General features: G+C 35.5%; 1 pseudogene; it reads right to left on the bottom strand.

Annotated features, from left to right (window-relative positions):
- Positions 1–17,951: 17,951 nt before the first annotated feature.
- LOC124994775 (elongation factor 1-alpha 1-like) lies at positions 17,952–19,344 on the bottom strand (annotated as a pseudogene).
- Between the last annotated feature and the right edge of the window lie 4,501 nt (positions 19,345–23,845).

Genomic DNA, 23,845 nt, shown 5'->3' on the forward strand with positions numbered 1-23,845 from the left:
TGGCCTTGAATACCTCCCAATAAGGCAGGCAAGTTCCTGGGATTTTTCAGGGGTATCACACAAATGTGGGAGCAGAAAGCGGGCATGCACATTGTGGAAAATATGGTAAGAAAATAACTGCACATTGTGATGACTGTTGTTTCCTTTTAAAAGACTTCTGGGCACAGAACTAATGAAGTTGAGGAGAAAAAGCTGTAAGTAATTACAGATATTGAAATTAGGGATAGTCGCCCTTTCAGCTTTTTCTGCTCACTTATTTTGTAGTAAAAGTAACTTTATTAAGAAAAATAATTCCCAATGAGAAAAGATAAATCACTGAAAACAGATTTGATTGCCATTGTATGTAACACCGTGGGAAAATTTAGGAAGAAAACAAGTCTTAATTAAAGAAGAAGAAGACGCATTCTAAAGAGAACCTATTCTATGCTTTCTGAAGTTTACATGAAAAGTTATTCCTAGTTGTAGTTAATGCTAGAACTCACAAATATTTGTAATGAATTTAAACCGTTTTACTACATTAAGTTACTACCTTTAGATTATGAAATCATAGATTCCTTTTGGACTTGGAAGATTTGAAGACAATATGTTACCAAGCAGTAGATCCTTGCTTCTTGTCTCGTTGAAGGAAATATTTCAATCGGGAGACAGAGATAGCAAAAGCATAATGGGTTTATTCAGTGAAATGACAGTACCTCCAGAGAGAACAAGGAGCGGACCCTCCCTAGAGAAGCAAGCTCAAGTCCTAAGCTGTTGGTTTTCACCACCGCTTTGGATCATCCCACTCCATAAGTTATTCATTCCCAGTAGTTAACAAGTTGTTTCCTGCCATGACTTAGTGCCTCAGTGCTATTCAACAATGTACTATCTGACCTTGATAAAGGGGGTTTACAAGGAGTTTATTTTTTTTCATCCCCTGAGGTGGAGTGATCTTTTGTTATTCAAGATGGGGTGAGCCCCATTCGCCCTTTCCCCATTAGCCTGATCATATCTATGTATCTGTTCTGCCATTTGCCCCTCAAGGATTCCACATTTTGAAATTGTCAAGATTGGGAAGAGAAGTCTACATGTCCTTGCTTTAGTCTAATAGAAGGCGTTTGAAGGCAGTTGTTCTTGCACACTTCTAATGTGAAAACTTCTAGTTATCTCTAGAAGAAATGAAGCATGGACATATCTAGGAAATGATTTATTTTTACTTTTTATGTACATTAAATGGTCTAGTCTGTGCACTTGAAAAGCAGATTTAAGGAATATATGAAAAATTTAATAATTATTTAACTTTTGAACAGAAATTTATATTTTCAGTCATTTTATGCATTAGTTCAAGATCATTAATCTACTTATATTGTGATGGATTGACAGATCTGGCTCCATAGGAATGTTATAGGTCAGAGGGGAAATGACTGGACAGACTCCATTTTGCTCTGAGACTCCATGTTATGTAGGAAATAAGCTTCTCCCATGGGAACACCCTGCCTCTGTGCCCATTCATCGGTTGCTTAGCATGACACGTTTAGCAATACAAAATGACAATTCTTATGTAATGAAAAATTGCTCTCTTTCGATTCCTATTGCTCCTAAACAATGTAACATGTGAACGGTGATTGTGTGGATGTTAGTAACCATTCTTTAGTTTGTACCTAGGTAATGGTCGTTTTGACCCACTTCCCCCTCTGTCGATGATCTCATGATGTTAGTTTGTAATTTCAAATCATAGCAACAGACATTTATGATTGATGTGATTTTTGGTATAAGAACCCCTACAAGCCTATGATTGGGGCTGTTTTCCCAATAGCCATTTTTGGGGCATTGTGTGAGACAGTCAGCTGGCCGGCTTAATAAAGACTCTCAAATTTGGACTTCTCAGTGGTGATAGGTCTGTTCTTAAGTTGTGTCCCATAACAGTATAATTATTTAAATGCAATTTTTCATATAAGTTAGGTATTCTGTTACTGACTGCAGAAATGTTAACCAAACCATCTTAGTCATTTTGAGAAATGACTTGGACATAAATTTTATCTAGTACATATAGTGTTATATGAGGCATATGGGAGGTTATAAACAGAAGAGTTCCTTAAACTGCCTTATCCATAACTTGTTTGTCAACACCAGCATCTGTGCTTTGTAGTGATGGAACACATTTTTCAAGAGAAAAGTACAGTGACAAATCCCACAAGATCAGTAGCATCTAATGAAAATATCATTACTTTTAAATTAAGATTTACCCATTTAAGACAAATATCTCATAAAATTGTATCATAACATTTTATAAATGCATTGCTCTTCAAAAGATATAGTTTCCCCTAATCATATTTTAGATGAATTAATATTGCCAATAAAATGATGTATCCATTCCCTAGCTTGTCATTTAAATCATCACACTCTGCATTATTTCCTCATATGACCTATTCAAGAGCCAAACAGACCTTAACTGGGACTGAAATTCAATACTGCAAGTACATATTTTTCATGCAAAACTTTTCATGCAACTAATTTCTCAAGTATGTTTTCTCAAAATTAAAATAAGAATATTATAAATCTTAATTTGGATTGTGTGCTCTAGAAAAATATCTACCTTTATGTATTAAGTAAATGCTTTTGTTGCTTTAAAAATATCATTTTTTATCAAAAATTTTTCTCTTGTACTAGTTTTTATGCCTATAATAACTTTTATCAGAAAAGCTTTTACCAGTTTTTCAAGGTCTCAATTAAATATCATAATAACCAAGAAAATCCTCCCTTGTGTGTATTCTGTTAATCAATTAATCAATATAGAGTTCCCAGTGTTCTTTGGTTAGTCCCAGATTATGACTGTTACACCAATGTGATTGTTAATAGTGTCCTCTTACTAGCAAATGTAAGTAAGTAAGGTAATTAAGGATATAGCATAGTAGTTTGAATGACTATGCTATTTTGTATTATTCCAGAACTGCCTTGTATGCCTGCTTTGAATAACAGTTGTCCTGCATGTGTTTCTATTTATCTAATTAAATTGAGGTCTAAGGCAAACATACTAATTTGTACATTTTTGCTCTTTAAATGCTAGTAAAGTGCCTTAAACATTTGACAAATTTGACAAATACCTGTTTTCTGATTTCTGTGTTGATTTTGGTATCATAATAATCATTATCTGATATAATTCAAAATATTTAAAATATTTTGTAAATGCTTTCATACATGTGAAGGTCAAATATCCATATCTGAAACACTTGTTACTGTATTTAAATTTAAACAAACTATGCATGAGTACAATAATGTGAAAAAGGTGAATTAAAAAATCATCTGTAATTTAAGAGAAATTATTCATAAGTATTTATTTTTTTATGTCCTAAGCCATCTACTAAATTCAGTGGACAAAGATAAATTTTAGAAAAAATAAACTTCTGCTTCCTTGATTTTAGAGTACAGTGAAGTGCATGGTTGTTGATAAAATTTCACCAAGAAAAATCATAAATGTAAATGTTAAAAATATGTGCAAATAATGCAGTAAATTTGAATAATTGCTCCCTTAGAAAAGAACATCATATATCAAAACTTCAGAATGTATCATAGTATCTCTGAATCAAGAATCATTTGCTAAGGTCTGAAGGAAAAAATATTTTCCCATTAGCATGGTGACTATATAACATTGAAAGTCCTCCTGGGGCTAGGAGGTGAGGGGGAAAGAAGCTTGTTAAAAATAGGTAGGTATGGAATGGTTATGGAAAATAATATTCCTATAAGAGAGCTCCCCAAGAAAATGGAGGGATGGTGTGACTTGGAAGAAAGGAGGAGAAAATTGGCCAAGCATTAAACATCTCCCAGACCATTCTTTTCTGATAACAATGGTCCGTAAAGGAAAGCGGTGGATACGGAATGCCAGACCCTAAACCTTGACTTTCCTGGGTGGCAAATTAGTCCTAAATGACAATGGGTGCGATTTGAGTACTCATCTCTCAGGGGCTGGTCTTAACCTGTACCACTAGCTCCTGAAGGTCAAAACTACAAGTGCATGGTTTCCAATGATTACATCATCATTGTTGTACCCTATAAGACCAAAATCCCCTTTGTAACTGATGACCATTTTCCCCATTCAGAAAATGAGCACCAATGACCCCAAGTCTGTGAAGGAATAAAGGCTTCTCTGAATTCATTGAGGTCTGCTTCCCATCGTTTTGCACTTATAGGTATGTATATTTACAAATGTGTTGTTCCTTAGAAAGAGACTAAAATATAATTAGAAACTAAAATAAGGAAAGAATAAAGAGGTTTCTGAAAGACTTAAAATGTTGTCAGTTTACATTTTAACTATAAACATGTTCAATGCAAGGATTTGGTGATGGATACCATGTGGAAATTCTAAAAACCCTAATCTCACATGGTGGACATTCACTAGAATCTACTGCAGAAGTCTCTGAATCTGATTTGGTGAATCGCAAGGTAGACTTTTAACATTTAAGGTTCAGGTTGCATTGTGAGGGAGAAAACCAGACCTGATTATGAAATGAAATTGTAAGAACATTATGATGAAGAACCAATGTCTGGGAAAAGGGTTAATTGTCCTGTACTTTGTAACTTCATGAACTCTAGAGAAATGTAGCTACATCACTTAATTGCTAGGTCAATTAACTGCTGTCTAAACTATAACCTTGTAGGCTTAGTTCTTAGAATTATAGCTCTTAGGTAGGTAAACTCAAGTTATCTTGATTTACTGCTGCCTGTGATGAAGGTCACTTTGAGATAACACTCGAAGATGTTTTACTGTCTTTGTTGTACATCTGTGAACTACTTTTCCTAAATTCCCTGTGCATGGTCTTTGGTCATGGTAGGCCAAGAATTCAAACCCAACCATGTTGTAATGGTTAAGAAATGATGTCAAATTTCCTATAAAAGTTCTATGTCACCTCAGCTCCTGGCCCAGAACTTCAGAGCACTAGCTCATCTGAGTCCACCCCTGTAAATAAACCTGAATTTTCCAACACTCAGAGTGCTGCTTGGTATATTATGATTCTCTAGAGGAAGAGAATCAACAAGAAGTATGATTATAAAAAAGAGATTTATTAGATTGACTAACACCACCAGAAGCTGGATAGTCCACAATAGCTAGAGAGCTGGAAGAACCAGTAGCTACACAGTCCAAGAGGTGGAAGTGTCCGAACAAGAGGGATCAACAGTGCTACCTTAATCCGAGACCAAGGCTTCTGGAAACTGTAATATAATATAAAGCTGCTCCCCCACCCTTCCTGCTGCAGTCATTTCCCCACCTCCCAACTACTTGTCAGTCTGTGAACATCCTAGCTAGCTATTAGTTCATCAGTCAGCTTGCAAGTATCCTTCTCCGTTATTGTTCCCATTAGCCTGGAGAAATTCAACTGCTTAAGGATAACTCCCGCGCCATCTTTTTCATACTTTCTCTCTCCTCCTTGCTTTTCTCACACTCTCTTGGCGCACTCTCTCTTTTCCTCTCATTTTCTCTCTTACCCTGCAGGGAGACACTCTGTTTGCTTAATAAACCCTCTTATGTGAGTTCCCGTGTCCGGAGTGGTTTCTGGGTTCTTACATTGGTGCCATGACTTGGATGGGCTCTTCCACTGTCTCTTAAGCAAGTGGAACCCCATCTGACACCCCAGTGCCCCCTGGACACAGCCTTACCTTCCATTCGCCTGGATGCTCCGCTCGGCTCTTTATTCATCACCTGACTTCAAATTGGTGAGTTCCCTAGGTGGGTTCCCCTAGGCGGACTTAAACACTCCTCTGCCAACCTGAAGAGTGACCAGTCAGTGTCCGGGGCCCTCAAGGTGGTTGAGGGGTGGGGTACCCCCAGCCACGACTTACATACTTAGGGCTGGCCCCCTTAGTCAGTCTTTACTGCCAGGTGGGTTCCTGATTTTGTGGTGGAGATTCTGTCTCAGGGTTGAGGCTCGTCTTTGCACTCGTTCCCTCTTGAAAATCCTCATGTCAGGTACTCAACCCTCTCGACTTTTGCCTAGCCCACATTGATGCTTGTGTGATGACACCATGGATGTGCTGCCTTCTTGTCTCCGGCTGACTAATCTGTGGCCTCGGGATGACAGGGCACAGACTTGGCTGTATCAGTCTCCACCATGGGATCTGGGTCCTCCATTCCAGCAGATTCACCCTTGGGAACCCTTCACCTGACCCCTGGCTGTTGGGGTCTTTAGCCCACTTGCTCTTCTTGACCAGCAGCAAGGGAAGGGAGCACTCCTCAACAAGGCCAGACCGGGAAAGTTAGGGCCGACTGACCACCTGCACCCAGCCCTCCCAGCGGAGGACAGTCAGACACTTCAGGGAGACCAGTCACAGCAAGAACTCATATATTGAGGAAGTCACACCGCTTTTATGTAGGCTGAAGGCTAGGCGGAAACCAATCAGCTTAAAGGTCAGCAAAGCATGGGGGGGTTCATGCAGGGGAGAGTCCCATAGGACTATATGGCAGGCACAAGCTGATCACGTTCGCGGAACTGTTGTTAACCAATCCCTGGCAGTGATCCGATTTATTGTCATTAACTTTTGAAACCACCAGTCTCAAACCCAAGGGAAAAAAAAGTGTCCATTTTAAATTTCTCCTGGGCTGCAACAGAACACTTTATCTCTCCCTCTCACCACTTCTCTCTGTCCTTCTCTTTCTCACTCTCTCATGCTATAATTAATGGCCATTATAATTTTTCTCCTATGACTCTTGTTTTTCTTAAATACTATATTTTTGAGCTCACAATTTTGATCCTACATACCTAGGATAATGATTTTTGATCAGTTCTTTTTATCCAACTCTAGAGTTATATTTGAACATCTGTTACATTGTAATGGAGATAAACATTACAAGGTCTTTGCTTTTGTGTTAAATATAAGTGCGCATAAAATTAAAATTTAAAAAAAAGTATCCAAATACTTTAATTCACATGATTTAAAAAGGTTCAATTTAAATTGGGTAAAATAATAGAAGTAAAATGTCTTTAAAATTAACTCACAAATCTCTATGTGGTCAAACTAATAAAATGTTGATGTTTACAAAATGTCTAACATCAATTTTTCTAGGCCTTTTCTTCAAGAGGAAAGAGACTGCAAATACTGTTGGTACACTTGTCTGATATCTTGGTTTTTTTACATGTATGGGATTACTCAAATGTGTTTGTTAGGGACATCTGATTAGTTTAAATAACATTGAGTACTCTCAACTCCCTAAATTCCATGGTGTAACATACTTAAACATTATTGGTGCTTTCATAGGTTGGTAAAATTTACTCTTAATATGTCTGCTAAGTTCCAAATGTGTTCATATTTTCCAGGTATACAAACCTTTAAAGCAGAAAATTTATCAAGCTGCTACTCTCCAAGTTAAACTTGACTGTAATGGTAATTTCAAACTTATAAGAAGAGTAAATGTTATTGGGAATTTATTTCTATCATTTAATGTTCTATTATAGGACCTGCCACAATAGGGTATATGTAAAATTTGTTACTTTTTACACTGAGATAAAAAAAATTCAATGTAAATGTATTTCTAAAAGTTAGTGAGAGCCTGATTTGTTTAAAGGTTAATATTGTGAAACATGAAAGCATTTTGCCACTTTGCCACACAAAAGGAAATTTAAAAGCTCTCTCAGTCTTTCTTTAATTCATGTTTAAGATATAATTTTAAATTGTGTTAACTAATGTTCATATAGATTCAGGAAACAATATATGTAAACTTCTTAAAATGACATTTAAGAAAGGAATAAAGATTAACATCAGAATTAGAACACTTAAGATTTGTGAAGAGCCCTGCCTTATCTGAGATAAGGTTCTGACTCACCCTGCTGCATGTTAGAATGGCTCCAAAGTAAGCAAGACTTTAACTCATTTAAAGTTGTGTTCAAAAGTTTGATGTTTGTTATAAAGATTACTGTGACCTCAAACAGGGGATATAATTAATAACCCAGCCAAATTCAAGATAGCTCTTGCACAAACTGAATGTTTTACTGTTGGTGATCCCATTTTGTATTTTCCTTGCAAACTCTGTTGCCTGATTAACATATTGCAGAAGTACTGCTTCAAGAGCAAACATCATAAATTAACTTGAAATACTAAGCCATCACCTATAGGACAGGTAATGTAGACTCCAATTAGATAAAAGGGGGTAAATAACTGTAAAGTCATAGACATTGAAATTAAAGCCCAGCACTCTTACTTTATAACTGGTGAGATTGGCTTGCTGGATGGTTAAGATCAAACTTAGAGATTAAGATTAAATACAGAGGCCAAGAAAAGCCAGTATTTGGGTCTTGCCCTCAGTCAGCCTGAATCCAGGGAACAAGAGGACTTTTCTAAGGAGCTTTGCAACTCTGGGTCACATGACCTCCTGATCAGGGAGATTGATGAGACCACTAGAGGAAGAAAAGCCAATCAGTGCACCTGCTGCAGAGGAGGGTCATGGAAAAAGGGAGACATCCCTGGTGCTTCCAAGGGAAGCCACCTCATCAAGGAGACCCTCCCTAACCAACAGCACTAAGGGAGCTAAGAAGCTGCCCTTAAGTTCTCTATGAGTGACCCCTGTGGGAACTCAGCTGACTCTTTCACAGACAGGAACAGGTCACTTTGACCAGCTTGATCTTAGACACCTAGCAAAACAGTTAAAACCAAAATATAGCCATTCTTGGGTATTTAAAAGAAATAATAGTTAAATGTAACTTAAGATGTACACTGTGTTATCCCACTAGAATAAAGGCTAAAAGCTACAAAAGAGTGATTCTTAGGCAAATGTGCCTGATAACTATCAAGGGAAACTGCCAGAGTCAGAAGTTTTTAGTCAGTTTAAGGCCTACAGACACAGGTAGGCTTAATCTATGTTTGCTAGTAACAGAAATATAGAGATCTCTACTAAATGTTATGTTACATTCCTGATAACCTGGACAATGTTAAAGTTCCCAATAAAGGCCTTGTTCTCTCCAGCCTTTGTTAGGCATTGTTATGGGAACAACTTCTCAGTTCTTTCACCCCTTGGTGAGGGATTATTGACTTCTGTCATCTTCATGATATTCATTGGCATGTTCCAGATTCTGCAACATTTATCTTTTACTAATCTCATTTTAGTACTCATGTCTTTTTGTTCTTCTCTCATAGAAGCACCCACCCTGAGATGCCTTTACAACCTGCTCTTCCCCAACCAGACTTCTACCATGGACCCCTCGATTGACCCGATTTCTAAAAAGAGAACTCAAAACTGCTTGCTCCATGCTGCTCCCTTCCGCTCAAAGAATTGGGGACAGGCAGTTAGTGTAGAAATAGGGGATCAGTCAAATCGAGGAAAAAGTCCATGAAAGCCATCTGCCTCTGGAAGTCTGGAAGTTGAAGACTGCCCCTGGGAGAATGGACTTTTTACATCTCACCTGCAAAACCAGGCCTAGTCACGTAAGCAGGAAGGAGAGATAAGGGGGGAAAGTACTGGAGAACAAAAGATCTTCTTATAAAAACAAAAACGGGGGAATGTAATATAATATAAAGCTGCTCCCCCGCCCTTTCTGCTGCAGTCATTGCCCCGCCTCCCAACTTCTTGTTGCTCCCCCCGCCCTTTCCGCTGAAGTCATTTCCCTGCCTCCCAACTACTTGTCAGTCTGTGAACATCCTAGCTACCTATTGGTTCATCAGTCAGTTTGCAAGTATCCTTCTCCGTTATTGGTCCCCTGTTAGCCCGGCAGAATTCAAATGCTTAAGGATAGCTCTCCTGCCATCTTTTTCATGCTTTCTCTCCCTTACTTTCTTTCTCTCTCCTTCTTGCTTTTCACACACTCTTTTGTTAGTGCTCTCTCTCTTTTCTTCTCATTTTCTCTCTTACCCTGCAGGGAGACACTCTGTTTGCTTAATAAACCCTCTTATGTAAGTTCCAGTGTCCATAGTGGTTTCTGGGTTCTTACAGAAACTACCTGGAGAATCACTGGCAGAGTCTGCTTGGGAAGAGTGAAGAAGCGTGAGTCTGATATCCTCAGACAATTGAAGAAGCAATCAAGAACCATTCAAGAAGAGCCAAGCTTGCATCTACATTTGCTTCCTTGTTCTTCCAACTTTTATTCCATCCAAACCACCATCCTATTGGGTGAGGGTCTCTACTTCACTATTCCACATTCCAATCATTCCTAGACATGCCCTCATTGACACACCCAGAAGCCTCTTAATCCTGGGAATCTCTTACTCAATCAAGTTGACAATTCAAATTAACCATTACACTTGGTTTCTTGCCGAGCATGATTTCCGTAACAGCTTCATTTCCAACCATATTCCATCCATCACACATAAATGAAAGAATTCTGTGCACCTTTGCATTGTAAATTATGATTGGAAAATTTTATTTTGTTTAAAAATAGGTATCTGTATATGCATATGTGACTTCAGTATGGTGTTAAGGTTTGGACAGTTTAAACAAATAATTTCTTTGGTGTTACAATTTTGCCCAAATTGCAATAATATTTTTCATATGCTTGTTTCACATGTTGCATATGTGCATCTGTATCCACAGCCAGAGGTCTCCCTTGGGTTGCTCTTTCAAATTCATAAGTGTTGCCCCACTTTTCTATTCTACCTGTTCTCTTTCTACCCAGTGACACAGGCATTGGTGGCACTGAGAAAAGCTAGGCTATCATTTTATCTTTTATCCAGAGCTGACCTTGAGGGGATTTGTGTCATTTCAAACCTTCCTCAGTCTTACAGCTTACATTTTGGATTTATAATCAGTTACCTTTTCAGCTAGGCTGGCACAAAATATGACATTCTCTTTCATGTAATTTTGGCTTCTAAAATTACCAAATCCTGTGCATCTCAGCAAATTTTTATCTAATATGCCTGGAAATGAAATCATTAGCAACAAATGCACTTATAAAATTATTTTAAACTTTTCTTAGAGTTTTAGCACAGTAGGCACTTGGTATACCTTCCAAATTTCTAAATTACTTCAGACAGCAGTTTTTCCAAATGTTCTGTCAATGATTAGGAAAAGTGTACTTCAGACTATGGAGTAGAACCAAAAAAATCTGATACCACAGTGGAATAAGATCAAAGAGTTTGTATTTTACTCATGTTACATGTGAATGCATATTTGACTTTTAGTTCTTTGCTAGGACCAAACTACTACCAGGAAGTCTACCAGTCATAATCACAGAAAGAAATTTAAAAAGAGAATTTATAAATGAAGTGATATAATAGAATCTATGCAAATCATCATGTAAAGATATTTTAAAATGATGTAAAACAGCACATGGAGCAGGGTGACTCAAATGCAATTTTGATTCTACAACCTGCTGGAAGTATTTTAAAAATAAAAGTTATATGTCAATTGCTCTCATAAACACAGTTGGAAAAAGCCTAAGCAGGATATTAGCAAAGGGAATCCAAAGATATAACCAGCAATTCTGGGTTGGTTTAGTATATGAAAGTCAATAAACTTAATTCACCACAATAATAAAATAACCAAGAAAATCCAGCATATGAGTACCTTGACAGATACTAGAAAAGCAGTTTATAAATGTTGTACCATCACATGTATTACCCTTAGTAAACTAGAAACAAAGAGATATTTTCTTAATCGCAACAAAGGATATGTATAAAAGAAAACAATTGTAAATTCACATATGAAAAACTATCCATTATAAATGCTAATTAAAATAATGTGAACTAAAAGTACACTAAGATATCTCTACACATTCATCAGGAAGATTAAATTAAAAGACTAAAAATTGTAAATGTTGGAATCATTATGGAACAACTGAAGCTTTTACTTACTTCTAATGAGAAGGTAAATTAGTACAACCACATGGACAGGGTGGCACATGCCTATAATCCCAAGAGGCTGAGACAAGAGGATCACCGTTGTGGGAAGCCAGCATCAGCAATTTAGCAAGAACCTAAGCAACTTAGTGAGACCCTGTCTCAGAATTAAAAAAAAAAAAAAAAAAAAAAAGACTGGGGATGTAGTGGTTAAGTGCCTTTGAATTCAATCCCCAAGCACCACCACCACAGCAACAAATTAGTATATAACATACACTTTGAAAAACTTGTCAGCATGTATGAAAATGAGCATATAAATATTCCATGTGCCATAAATTTCTTTTTTTTTAAATTAATTTATTTTTTTATTGTAAACAAATGGGATACATCTTGTTTCTCTTGTTGTACATGAAGTAGAGGCATACCATTTGTGTCACCATACATTTACTTTGGGTAATGGTGTTTGATTCATTCTGTTATTTTTCTTTTCCCTCACCTCTCCCACCCCTCTTTTTCCTCTATATACTCCACTCATTATTTTTATATGTAGCACTAACCCAGGGGCACATGTATAAAATGTTCAAAAAAATGCTACTTATAGTATTAATTATAACAGTTAAAAATATTGAATAATACAAATATCCATCAATAATCTGGCAAAATAACCAAACTTTTGTTTTATGCAGCAGACCTGCATCTCATTTTGAGTGAAACATACCAGAGAAAAAATAAGACATATAATACTATTTACATATATTTTCAACATAGAGAAAGACAATCTGTCATGTAAAAACTAGGATAATCACTTTTGAGGAAAGAGGCAGATGTTGACTGTGAAAAGTATAAGGTTTTGGGATACACTCAAGTTTCTGTTTTTCAAGAATATTCTGGTTGTGTAAGTGTGATTACTTTATGAACATTTCTAGATGTGAACTTATGATTCATTCATTTTCTGAATGTATATTATGCTTCATTCAACAATTGTTTTAAACATATGTTGATCACATTATCAAATGTAAAAAGATTCAGGGGAAGTAATTAGAAGTCAGATCACACCATACTTTATGGGGCAAATGTTAATATGTGAATGTGTTTAATATGCTTATATCTAAGAATATTGTAGAGCCATTTAAATGGTTTAATAAATGGCTTGGTAAAATAACACTTTTTTTAGCATTCTGGATGCAGATACAGAGAATAGACTGGAAGAGAAAAGCATGTTCAGGAGAATAATTAATATTCCAGAAGATACATCATGGTAACTTGGACTACTTTGTATATATTTATGAGGGAGGGCGAGAGTGAGAGGGGTGAGAGGGAGAGAGGGAGAGAGAGAAAGGGGAAGGGAAGAAAAGAGAGAGAGAGAGAAGAGAGAGAGCAGTGTGAGGGGATAGAGAAAATTATTGAGAGAAATGGAAAGATTCAATAGATATCCAACAGTATATATCAATAAGGTTTGATGCTGAACTTAATTTTGGTGTGTCTTGGAAAATAATAATTTTAAAAATATGCCAAGTATTCTTTCCTTGCAAAAATTAATAGTTGAGGATGTATTTATCAATATTACTTAGTGCAAGGTGTTTACCTAGAAGTAGCTTTTTAAATTCTTGTTTTAAATGTGAACTATTTTAAATACATTCATAGATGCCAAATGAACATATTCCATCAGGAATTCTGAGGAGAGATCTGAAGTTTTGATATACATTTGCAAGTTTGTTTTTTTTTTTTTTTTCTGTAAAAAAGTTTGAATTTTGAAGCCTGAGATTTGGATAAAATCATACAGAAAGTGAGTATAAATCAAAAAAGAAGTCTAAATCAAACATGGAGGTACTCAATTTATGATAGTATGGCATTAGTGAGGTCAAAGGAAAATAATGACAATACTGTGCAAGAGGAGATAGAACAGACAGGAAGAGAAGAATTGAAGTGGGAGAATCAAATCTGGGTTAGAATAAGAGTTGAATTTAGTTACAGTCTGTGGCTTACTTTGATATTGAGAGTTGTTTTGGTCATAGATTGAAACAGAAACCAACTGCTGTCAATTGTAGGATACATTTATTACAAAACAAAAACACTAAGAATAGGCACATGTTTTGAGAGTACTGGTTATGAAGGAAAGATTACAGATTGATAACAGGAGGAAGAAATAGGATTCAGAGAGTTTTTTTGTTGCTATTGCTATGACTGTAACTGATTTTTGAAATAAAGAGATTTGAAAACATGTTTTAAAAAATGAAAGAAGCCCAATTGAGAGAATCTGATTGCATATTGAAGAGAAAGAATAGATAATAAGCACTGGGAGAGAAGATGGCTAAAAAGAGGTGCTAAGCACGAATCGACACATTTTCTTTTCAAAGGGGAAATGGAACTCATCTGCAAAAACAGGTGGTTTTTGCAATAGGGTTTTCTACTGAAAAATAATAATAATAATAAAAGATACTGCTATCCAAAGTATAATTTTAGAATGAATTTTATCACTCAATATAAAATTTATAAAGAGAGTTTATATTCTAGGGAAGCCTTAAGAAAAAATCATGTATATTCAGATTTGCTCAAATAGCATTAAAATAGCAAATTATTTTAAAAGCATGATTTGTCACATTTATTTAGTGCTAGTCATTTGGTTATAGTATTATTTGTCAATCATAGTACGTATTCCTCACAGTAATATATGTAAGTGTTATTTACATTAGTATTTGCATATAGTTCAGTCCCTTCAGATTTTAGGGGTAAAATTCATAGTAATGAAACATTACTGTTAGCTGTTAGGAAGGAACTTTAGGGGCAATCACTTGTGCTTGTAGGAGAAGAAGCTGATGCCTCTTTACATGACTGTTAACATATCTCCAGATTATTCTTTGGTTTCAGATAAGGCATTCCAGAGAAAAACATAAGGAACCAGCCAAATTTCTGAGTCATACTTACTCACTTTTGTAGGTCATTTATAGTAATTTCCTCATTATAAATCTCAGTATAATGCTGAACATTTGACCCAGGAAGCATTTCCCTCTGCCATTTTTGAACACAAAAAGCATGCTCTTGAGTTGAACTTCCTTAGATACATGCCACCTCTACATGCAATGACAAGTTTTTCCTTTAAGAATATGCATGAATTTCCCTAATAAAAGACTCTTGCTTTCTTTGTTCAGGGAGACACTACTTTGGGAGATATTTCTAGTGTGTTCCTAACTAATACCAGTAATAAAACTCTACTTTCTCTTTTATCTCCAATTGACCCATATCAGTTTTGCACTCACCAAGGGTTTAACCCATTATGCTGTTAAAATATAACATTTTGACTATTAGTTCCTTTCTTAGAAACAAAATTTATAAATATTTGTGAACTTTATAAATTTAATAGGATAATGTTTATACTCTAAAAGAACATTGAGATTGTATTATATATATGTGTGTGTTTATTTAGTGAAAATAAAAGTAATTGAAAGACAAATTCTGTTTGTACCTCCATAATACAAGTTCGTTCTAATTTTTCTGTAGTTCATTTTGTTTTTGACATAACAAAATACAGTCAGATTGCCTGAATTTTAAATTGTGATGACAAAACACCTCACTGGGAGTTATGCAATGCTTGTTTATGCATTTATCACATTGTCAAAACAGCTACAACTACTACCTTCTGATCTTAAAATACTTTCCCTTTGTCAGTCTTGCACTTAAGCATTAACATTTCTATGACCAGGATATATGTTGAAGACTACATGATCAAAAAATTTCTAGCTACCGGTCAGGGTAAAAATGATCATTTGGCCTAATTCTTCTTAGCATAGTAAGTTGTTGGGAGTCTACTACAGGGGGCTGTGACCTTTTCATGTTTTCAAATAGTTGCCAGAAATTTTCATGGTTAAATAAGAAAATATGGGAGTGAGGAGATCATACTTCAACCAAATTTAGAAAACAAAGCACATGAATACAATGTACGCTAATATGCATTACAATTGCATTTCCAATTTTAAAAATTCATGATTGAAAATATGGGTTTTAGAAGGCAATGTGTTACCATGATATTTTGGTGTAAATATGCTTATGAAATTTGGTACAAAGGAATCACCTTTTCAGACAGATATTGAAAATTAATTTTTAATGTAATAATGAAAAAAGTATGTTAAGATGTTATAAATTTATTGTTGCTTATCTAAAGCTTCTATACTTAGATTTCTTTTATAAATAAGATCTAGACTATGAAACCTAATACTGTGTTTGCTGTGTTTAAAATATGTGATGACTAGCACTTTTATGAAATTAGTGAATTAACCGGAGGTAAATTTTTTAAAGAAGACTTTAATGGTTACTTTAACCTTTATAAAAAATGGTGAGTAATCTCCTTAAAGTTTATTTGACAAATATTTGTAAGGAATGAAGCAAACTAAATAAATGGAAAGGAGAAGCGGTTCCACGGTAACACAGGTTTATCCAGGACAACCTGCCAGCAGAGGGCCCAGAGGAGCTGGAACACATCTTCCGTTTACAGCCTGGGATAGATACAGGGTAGAGAGAGGGGGAGAGATTTGGCCTGTTAGGGTCCCATTCAGACTAATCCCCGGAGAGTCAAAGTGAACACACAGTAATGCAAATCACACAACGAGGTTTTATTAAAGCAAGCTCCAACCTGGACCGCAACCAGTCCCTCAGACCGATACAATGACTGTGGGGGGGGGGGGAAGCGGCCCCAAGTGACGAGAAAGTGCTCTATTTAAGAGCTTTTCCAGCATTCATACACAAGGACCTGTACATTATTGGTTAAAATTCAGATAGCTAAATATTTGTCCTCTTTTGGTTTGGTCCCTCCACTTTATTTGAATCTTATTGAGTCCTGCCAAAACTGAACAGTCCTGGAGGGAGCAGGGAGGAGGGAGAGGGGTCAGGGCTAGTTTCCCCTGTCCTTGATAGATGGGGTCTCTGGACAGCTGCACATTCCTCAGATAGATATCTCTGAACAGCCTTGATAGACCTGGGGCCCAGCACATCCCATTTGACCTGTATTGGCCCTCGAAGGTGCCGCTGTGGCTCCTGGATCCTTGGTGCTTGCACGCCCTTTTCCTGGGGGCCCAGTTCCTGAAATAGCTTGTTTATATAAGAGGGCTGCACGCATGGCACCCTGTTCTCAACAGGCCATTCCTAGGGGGTTGTCAAGGAAGGGTCCTTGTGGTGTCACCTTCATAAGGAACTAGGTGTTTTCAGGATTTTAGTCCCAAATAACTATTTCCTTTTGTTTAATGATGGATTGTTTGGGGTTTCTTTGCACGATGATGGAGTATATCCTCTAGGGTATAAGTTAAGCTGAGTCAGAGTGACCTTGAGGTGACTCTGGTTCTAAGATGGAGGATATGTTTCAAAAAGTCCTTGCCTGTGTCAAGTTCTACCTAACAATAGTATCACTTTTAATATATGTCATAATGTAAAACAAATGATTTGTGTTGGAAATTGGAATTATTTTCTAAATATAAGAAAAATAAAACTAACTTAAAAAGACTAGAACAAAAGTTGTATATTGGTTTAGAAACCAAAAGTTCAATTGGGTCAACTTTATGTAAGAGTTGAATATGGATATGACAATGTTAAAAATAAGACTCTCTCTTTTTAAACTTAAAATTGGAACGTTATTATTCAGTACTAATGGAGCTACACAATTTCAGAAGCAACATTTTTTAATATTACAGGATTTGGCCCTCTAAATTACAAAGTTATTTCTCTACCCTAATCAAGTGTTGTAATCAATATAGCTCTCCCAGATATCTACTAGGTTCTTGAGACAAGATCCCTCCCAGTTTTCTTTCCAAACTAAAATTCCCAACCAGAAAACTTAATTATACTCATGAAGTTAACAGATTCTCAACACCAGAAATAGGTTGAGGAACTCATGCTTAATATTTGTATAGAAGTTCAGGTTGACCAAAAGAAGACACAGGTTCCTCATTAAATTTTTGTTTTAATGGGTCTCAAAATTCTGTGACAGATTTTTGGTCAAGTTGTTTCCATTAAAAAGTACTGAATTTAAAAACTAATAACTTAAAACTGCCACCCACACAAAAAAGCGAGTGATCCACAAAACATTCTCCTTTCCTTCTGAAGGTTTTACAATGCATTGTTATCATTAACTACTCTTTTACTATTAAATTTAAATGGCCAGTTGAGAAAAATAGTTCTGAGACTTTTCTTCCACCTCTGATTAAGACTGGGGTGGCAGGTGTTAGGAGTAATATTTATTTAACCTTCTGAGCTTTCTGGGCAGACTTGGTGTTCTTGCCAGCTCCAGCAGCCCTTAGTCCACTGCTTTGATGACACCCACAGCAACTGTCTGCCTCATATCACAAAGAGCAAAACGACCCAGAGGAGGAGAGTCAGATAAACTCTCGACACACATGGGCTTTCCTGGAACCATATCAACGATGGCAGCATCACCATACTTCAAGAATTTAGGACTATCTTCCAGCTTCTTACCAGAGCGGTGATCAATCTTTTTCTTTCAGCTCAGCAAACGTGCAAGCAATGTGAGCTGTGTGACAAGTACAGGGGCTTTAGTCAGGACTGATTTGGCCTGGATGGTTCAAGATAATCACCTGAGCAATGAAACCAGCTGCTTCCACTGGTGGGTCATTTTTGCTGTCACCAGCAACACTGCCATGACGAACATCTTTGACAGACACTTTATTGACATCAAAACCCACATGATCTCCAGGAAGAGCTTCACTCAGAGCTTCATGGTACATTTTTTAATAAATTTTACTTCAGTTGTGACATTGGAGCAAAGGAGACCACCATGCCAGGTTTGAGAACTCCAGTCTCCACTTGGCCCACAGGGACAGTACCAATACCACCAATTTTGTAGACATCCTGGAGGGGCAGAGACGCAAAGGTTGTCAGTTGGACTAGTTGGTGGCAGGATGCAATCCAAATCTTCAAGCAATGTGGTTCCACTGGCAGGCACTGCCATCTTTACAGGTGACTTTCCATCCCTTGAACCAAGGCATTTTAGCATTTGGCTCCAACATGTTGTTACCATTCCAACAAGAAATTGGCACAAATGCTTCTGTGTCAGGGTTGTAGCCAATTTTCTTAATGTAGGTACTGACTTCCTTAACGATTTCCTCATAGCTCTTCTGACTGTAGGGTGGCTCAGTGGAATCCATTTTTTTAACACCAACAATTAGTTGTTTCACACCCAGTGTGTAAGCCAGAAGGGCGTGCTCACAAGTTCTGCCCATTCTTGGAGATACCAGCTTCAAATTCACCGACACCAGGAGCGACAATCAGGATAGCACAGTCAGCCTGAGATGTGCCTGTAATCATGTTTTTGATAAAGTCTCTGTGTCCTGGGGCATCAATGATAGTCACATAATACTTGTTGGTCTCAAGTTTCCACAGGGAGATGTCAGTGGTGATACCACACCCACACTCACTCAACTTTCAGTTTATCCAAGACCCAGGCATACTTGAAGGAGCCCTTTCCCATCTCAGCAGCTTCCTTCTCAAATTTTCAATGGTTCTTTTGTCGATTCCACCACATTTGTAGATCAGGTGGCCAGTGGTGGTAGACTTGCCTGAATCTCTGTGTCCCATGACAACAATGTTGATATGAGTCTTTTCCTTTCCCATTTTAGCTTTGATTTAGCAGTGGTTTTCATGATACCTGTGTTCTGGTGGTAAACCTGTTGTGAAAAACTAGACTCTCTTCTTGCATAACCCATTTGCCTTATAAAACACCTTCTTCATTCTACATCTGACTTTTTCTGTGGTAGCAAAATTAGTACCAAAATTATTTCGGAGGAGGAGTAGACATCTACACTAAAGAGTAGATATCTATACTAAAATTGTGGAATTGTTCAAATGGAATGGATAAACATAACTGATCCCAAACTGGCAAATGTAGCATATTTGTGTACACACAAACACACACACACACACACAAAGAATTACATTTTAAATTCTACTTATGTTGGAGAAAAATAAAAAATATGAATCAGACTGGGAAACAATTTTCTATATTTTTCATCTTTCAAAAAGATCATAATAAAGATTATGGTTTGTGTACTTCAGAATTTATCTGTGGATATACCTAGATATGTGATTGCACACAACATGTTGAATGAGGAAAATTGTAGGCAATGTTTGAACATGCTTTTTTTAAAAATACTTGAGGAATGTATTCTTTGAGGAAAGATATGAGGAAACTAAAAGGAAAGACAGTTTGTTATAAATTTGGTAATAAATAAGTCTTGGTCAATGTGCATTCCTTTGACTTAGAAAAACTTTCTCCTTTAATATTTAGTATTAAATATTAATACTATTTTGAGTAGTTGAAAAAAATACTGCATGCTTCTAGATGTTTATTGAATAAAAATTTTCTTGTTTTCTACATTTCTTTTGATACTTGCAAGATCTACAGATGTTAGGTAACTGTCATGGTAATTGTTATTATTATTAATTCCTAACAAATACTTGAAATTTTGTCTTTTATTTTAAATATTTATTCCTATTATTCACTTTATTTTCTAATTGTAGTTAGTATGCCTCCAGTAAGTCTAAAATTGTAGTGTTGATAGGAATTACCCTTTATCCTGTCATGACTTTAACAGAAAAATTAGGTTTATTTCAATGTGTGTAACTTTTAATTCCACTGATTTTTCTTCTATTTTTATTTTATTATTTGTAACATCACTTTTTAGTTTTAGATTTTATTTTTCTATATTTGGTATGAGCCTAAGCTATATATTTTTTCATAATTTGGGATAGTTGTTTTCTAAATTTAGAGTCATTCTATTAACATTATGTATAGATTTATTTTATAATATTGTTGAGTTAATATTGAAAAAATATCATTTAAGAATTTTTAAGTACATTCATTTGTGTGTGTGTGTGTGTGTGTGTGTGTGTATAGAAGTAAATAATACAATCAATGATATAGACTTAATGGATATTTACAGAGTATTTCATCCATCATTGAGTGAATATACTTTCTTCTCAGCAGATCATGGATCCTTCTTCAAAATAGACCACATGCTATGCCACAAAAAAGCCATTAGTAAATACAAAATGACAGAGATCACACCCTGTATCATATTAGACCATAATGGAATGCAATTAGAAATGAATGATAAAATAACAAACAAAAACTACTCATATACGTGGAGACTAAATAATATGCTACTGAATGATGCAATGATAACAGAAGACATCAGGGAAGAAATAAAAAAATTCTAGAAGTAAATGAGAACAATGACACAACATATCAAAATCTCTGGGATACTATGAAAGCAGTACTAAGAGGAAAGTTCATTGCATTGAGCTCATACATTAAAAAAATAAAAATCAACAATTAAATGACCTAACATTACACCTCAAAGCCCTAGAAAAAGAAGAACAGATCAACACCAAAAATAGTAGAAGACAGGAAATAATTAAAATCAGAGCTGAAATCAATGAAATTGAAACAAGAGAAATAATTCAAAAAATTGACAAAACAAAAAGTTGGTTCTTTGAAAGAGTAAACAAAATTGATAAACCCCTAGCAACACTAAGAAGAGGAGAGAAAAAACTCAAATTACTAGAATTTGTGATGAAAATGGAAAGATCACAACAGACACCATTGAAATACATAACATAATTAGAAGCTACTTTGAAAATTTATACTCCAACAAAATAGAAAATATTGAAGACATCGACAAATTTTTAGAGACATATGATCCTCCCAAACTCAGTGAATTCTTAACAGTTCATACCAGAGACACTTTCATAAAAAAATACAAGTAATTTCTATTTTGCTACTACAATATTATTCTTGAAAAAAAGATTATGAACCAAAAGTAATGCAGTTTTTGCAAAAAACTAGTAGCTTAAATTTATTTGATTAAGAAAATCTATTTTTGAATCAATGTACACACATGCACACACAGTCTATTGACAAACTAGATGGAATAATGATAAAAATACATTTCAAATTTTGAGAAAATAAAGTTGAGCTACTGCTTACTACACTTTTATCAAAATCACATGAAAATTATATTTTCAGATTTTTTCAAGATAAGATTTAGATTGGAAAAGATGGGCAAATTTAATTTATAAAAAAATTTGGTGTAATTTTAATTAGCACCAAGCAAATTATTGTATTGTTAATTTATTTTTCTTTCTATAATACTACCTCAGATATATTGTGTACCTGAGAAAAATACAATCCAAAACAAGTAAAAATTAGCTTAAACTTGTCCTTATTTTTTCACAAAACTTTTATATATGATGGCAGAAAGTTTTAAAATTCTAAATGTAAACTCATCATCCTGTAAGAGAGGAAAAATATGTTTGCATTACTCGGTATTTAAAAATTATGTTATACTCATATTTTAAAGTTTATGTTAAATGTCACCATGAAAATGTTAATTTTGATATTTTACTAATTATATAAATATGATCTTTTGGAATACATATTTTTAGTACTAAAAGGTAAAATATTCACAAATAAAATCTGAATATGTCAATTTTTTAGTTGTAACCTTCAAGGTGTTTTCAGTAGTAACTACCAAGTTACTTTCTTTGTTGTCTTTTTAACCCAAAATGCAGGCATTCTGTACTAATGCTCATCGAGAACTATGTTAGTAATAATGATCTTGACCTTCAAAAATTTTAAAAATTTATTTGAGAATCATTAAATATCATATTTCTAGCAAACAAAAATACAACAAAGAAATACTATTTTACCCCAAATCTCACTTTAATGACAAATATTAATCTGAAAATTGTCTGGAGCCGGCAGGCCACGCCCCCTGCCTTGCCACATGTTGAGCTAAGATGGCACCTACTGAATACTGGCGAGGCGTGCCTCTCCTGCACACTTAACTGTCAGACAATACTATGTGTGTATCAGGCTAGATTGCGTGGTGCTTTATGATTGGCTAAATATGCTTCCTTACTTTCCTCTGATTGACTTTTGTATTAATATAAACTGAACTCACTTCCTTAATAAATGAGACTTGATCAGACTTTTGTCTTGTCTCCATTTCTTGTGTCTCTTGTCTCTCCCAATCCCCGTTCCTCCTTCCAGGTTCCCGTTGTAGTCCTGCAGGTCGGAACAGAAAATCAAAAGAAAGCTTTTCTTGAATTTTACAGAAAAAAAAAAAAAATTTGAGAGTAAATTTAAAAACTTACCTTTCATAACCCCTTTCACTTTTCATAGGCACTGCAATTTCACTTGTCGTTATATACCCAAAGGAATTAGAAAGAGTGTCTTAAAACATTTTTGTATACCTATGTAAATAAAAGCAGTATTCAGAATAACTATATCCTGCTGGTAAAATGCATCCTGACTCTTATAGCTTGCAAGCTGAAGAACCTGTGACAACATAATTAAAATTTCTACACTTAGTATTTTAATAATAAATTGGAAATTATGTAGCATATTAACTTCATAGAATTGTTGATGAGGATTAAATGACATAAAGCATTTGGAATAATATCATTATTAATATTGTCTCTTCTATTTCAGAGTACATTTTCCTGCCTTCCCAACTCTTATATTCCTTTAGAAAGCATGGTGTTTTGAGACTGATAATTTTTAAGTTAATCACTTTATGAATATAGAAATTTAAATTACTTTTGGTGCATCTTATCATTAAGGTTTGGATTTAATGTTGTCCAGAGGCCAATAGTCTGAAGACTTATTCACCAACTTTTGACATTATTGTAAAGAGGTGGAAACTTTAGGAGGTGGGTCTAATGGAAGAAGGTTAGGACACTGGAGGCATGGAATTGAAGGGGATGTCCCTCCCTTTGTGTGTCTCTGCTTTCCAGTTGCCATGGGATGCGTACTTTGTTCTGCCACACAAGCCCCTCCACATTATTTTGCTTCACCTCAGATCCCAAAACAACAGAATCAACTAATTGTAGACAGAAACTGTTAAGTTGAAACAACTCTTATCTTCTTTTAAGTTGATCATATTAGGTATTTTTTTCACAGTGACATATCAGAAAATTGATACCAAGAAATGAGGTTGTTGCTGTAACCATACATGGTAATATGGTTCAAAGCCTTCGAAAGGGTTTGTGGAAAGTTTATGGGAAAAATTAGAAAAGTGTGCTAGAGAAAACCTAGAATGCTGTAAATAGA

The sequence above is a fragment of the Sciurus carolinensis genome, chromosome 10 (genome assembly GCF_902686445.1).
Source record: "Sciurus carolinensis chromosome 10, mSciCar1.2, whole genome shotgun sequence".
In the NCBI taxonomy this organism is placed as follows: domain Eukaryota; kingdom Metazoa; phylum Chordata; class Mammalia; order Rodentia; family Sciuridae; genus Sciurus; species Sciurus carolinensis.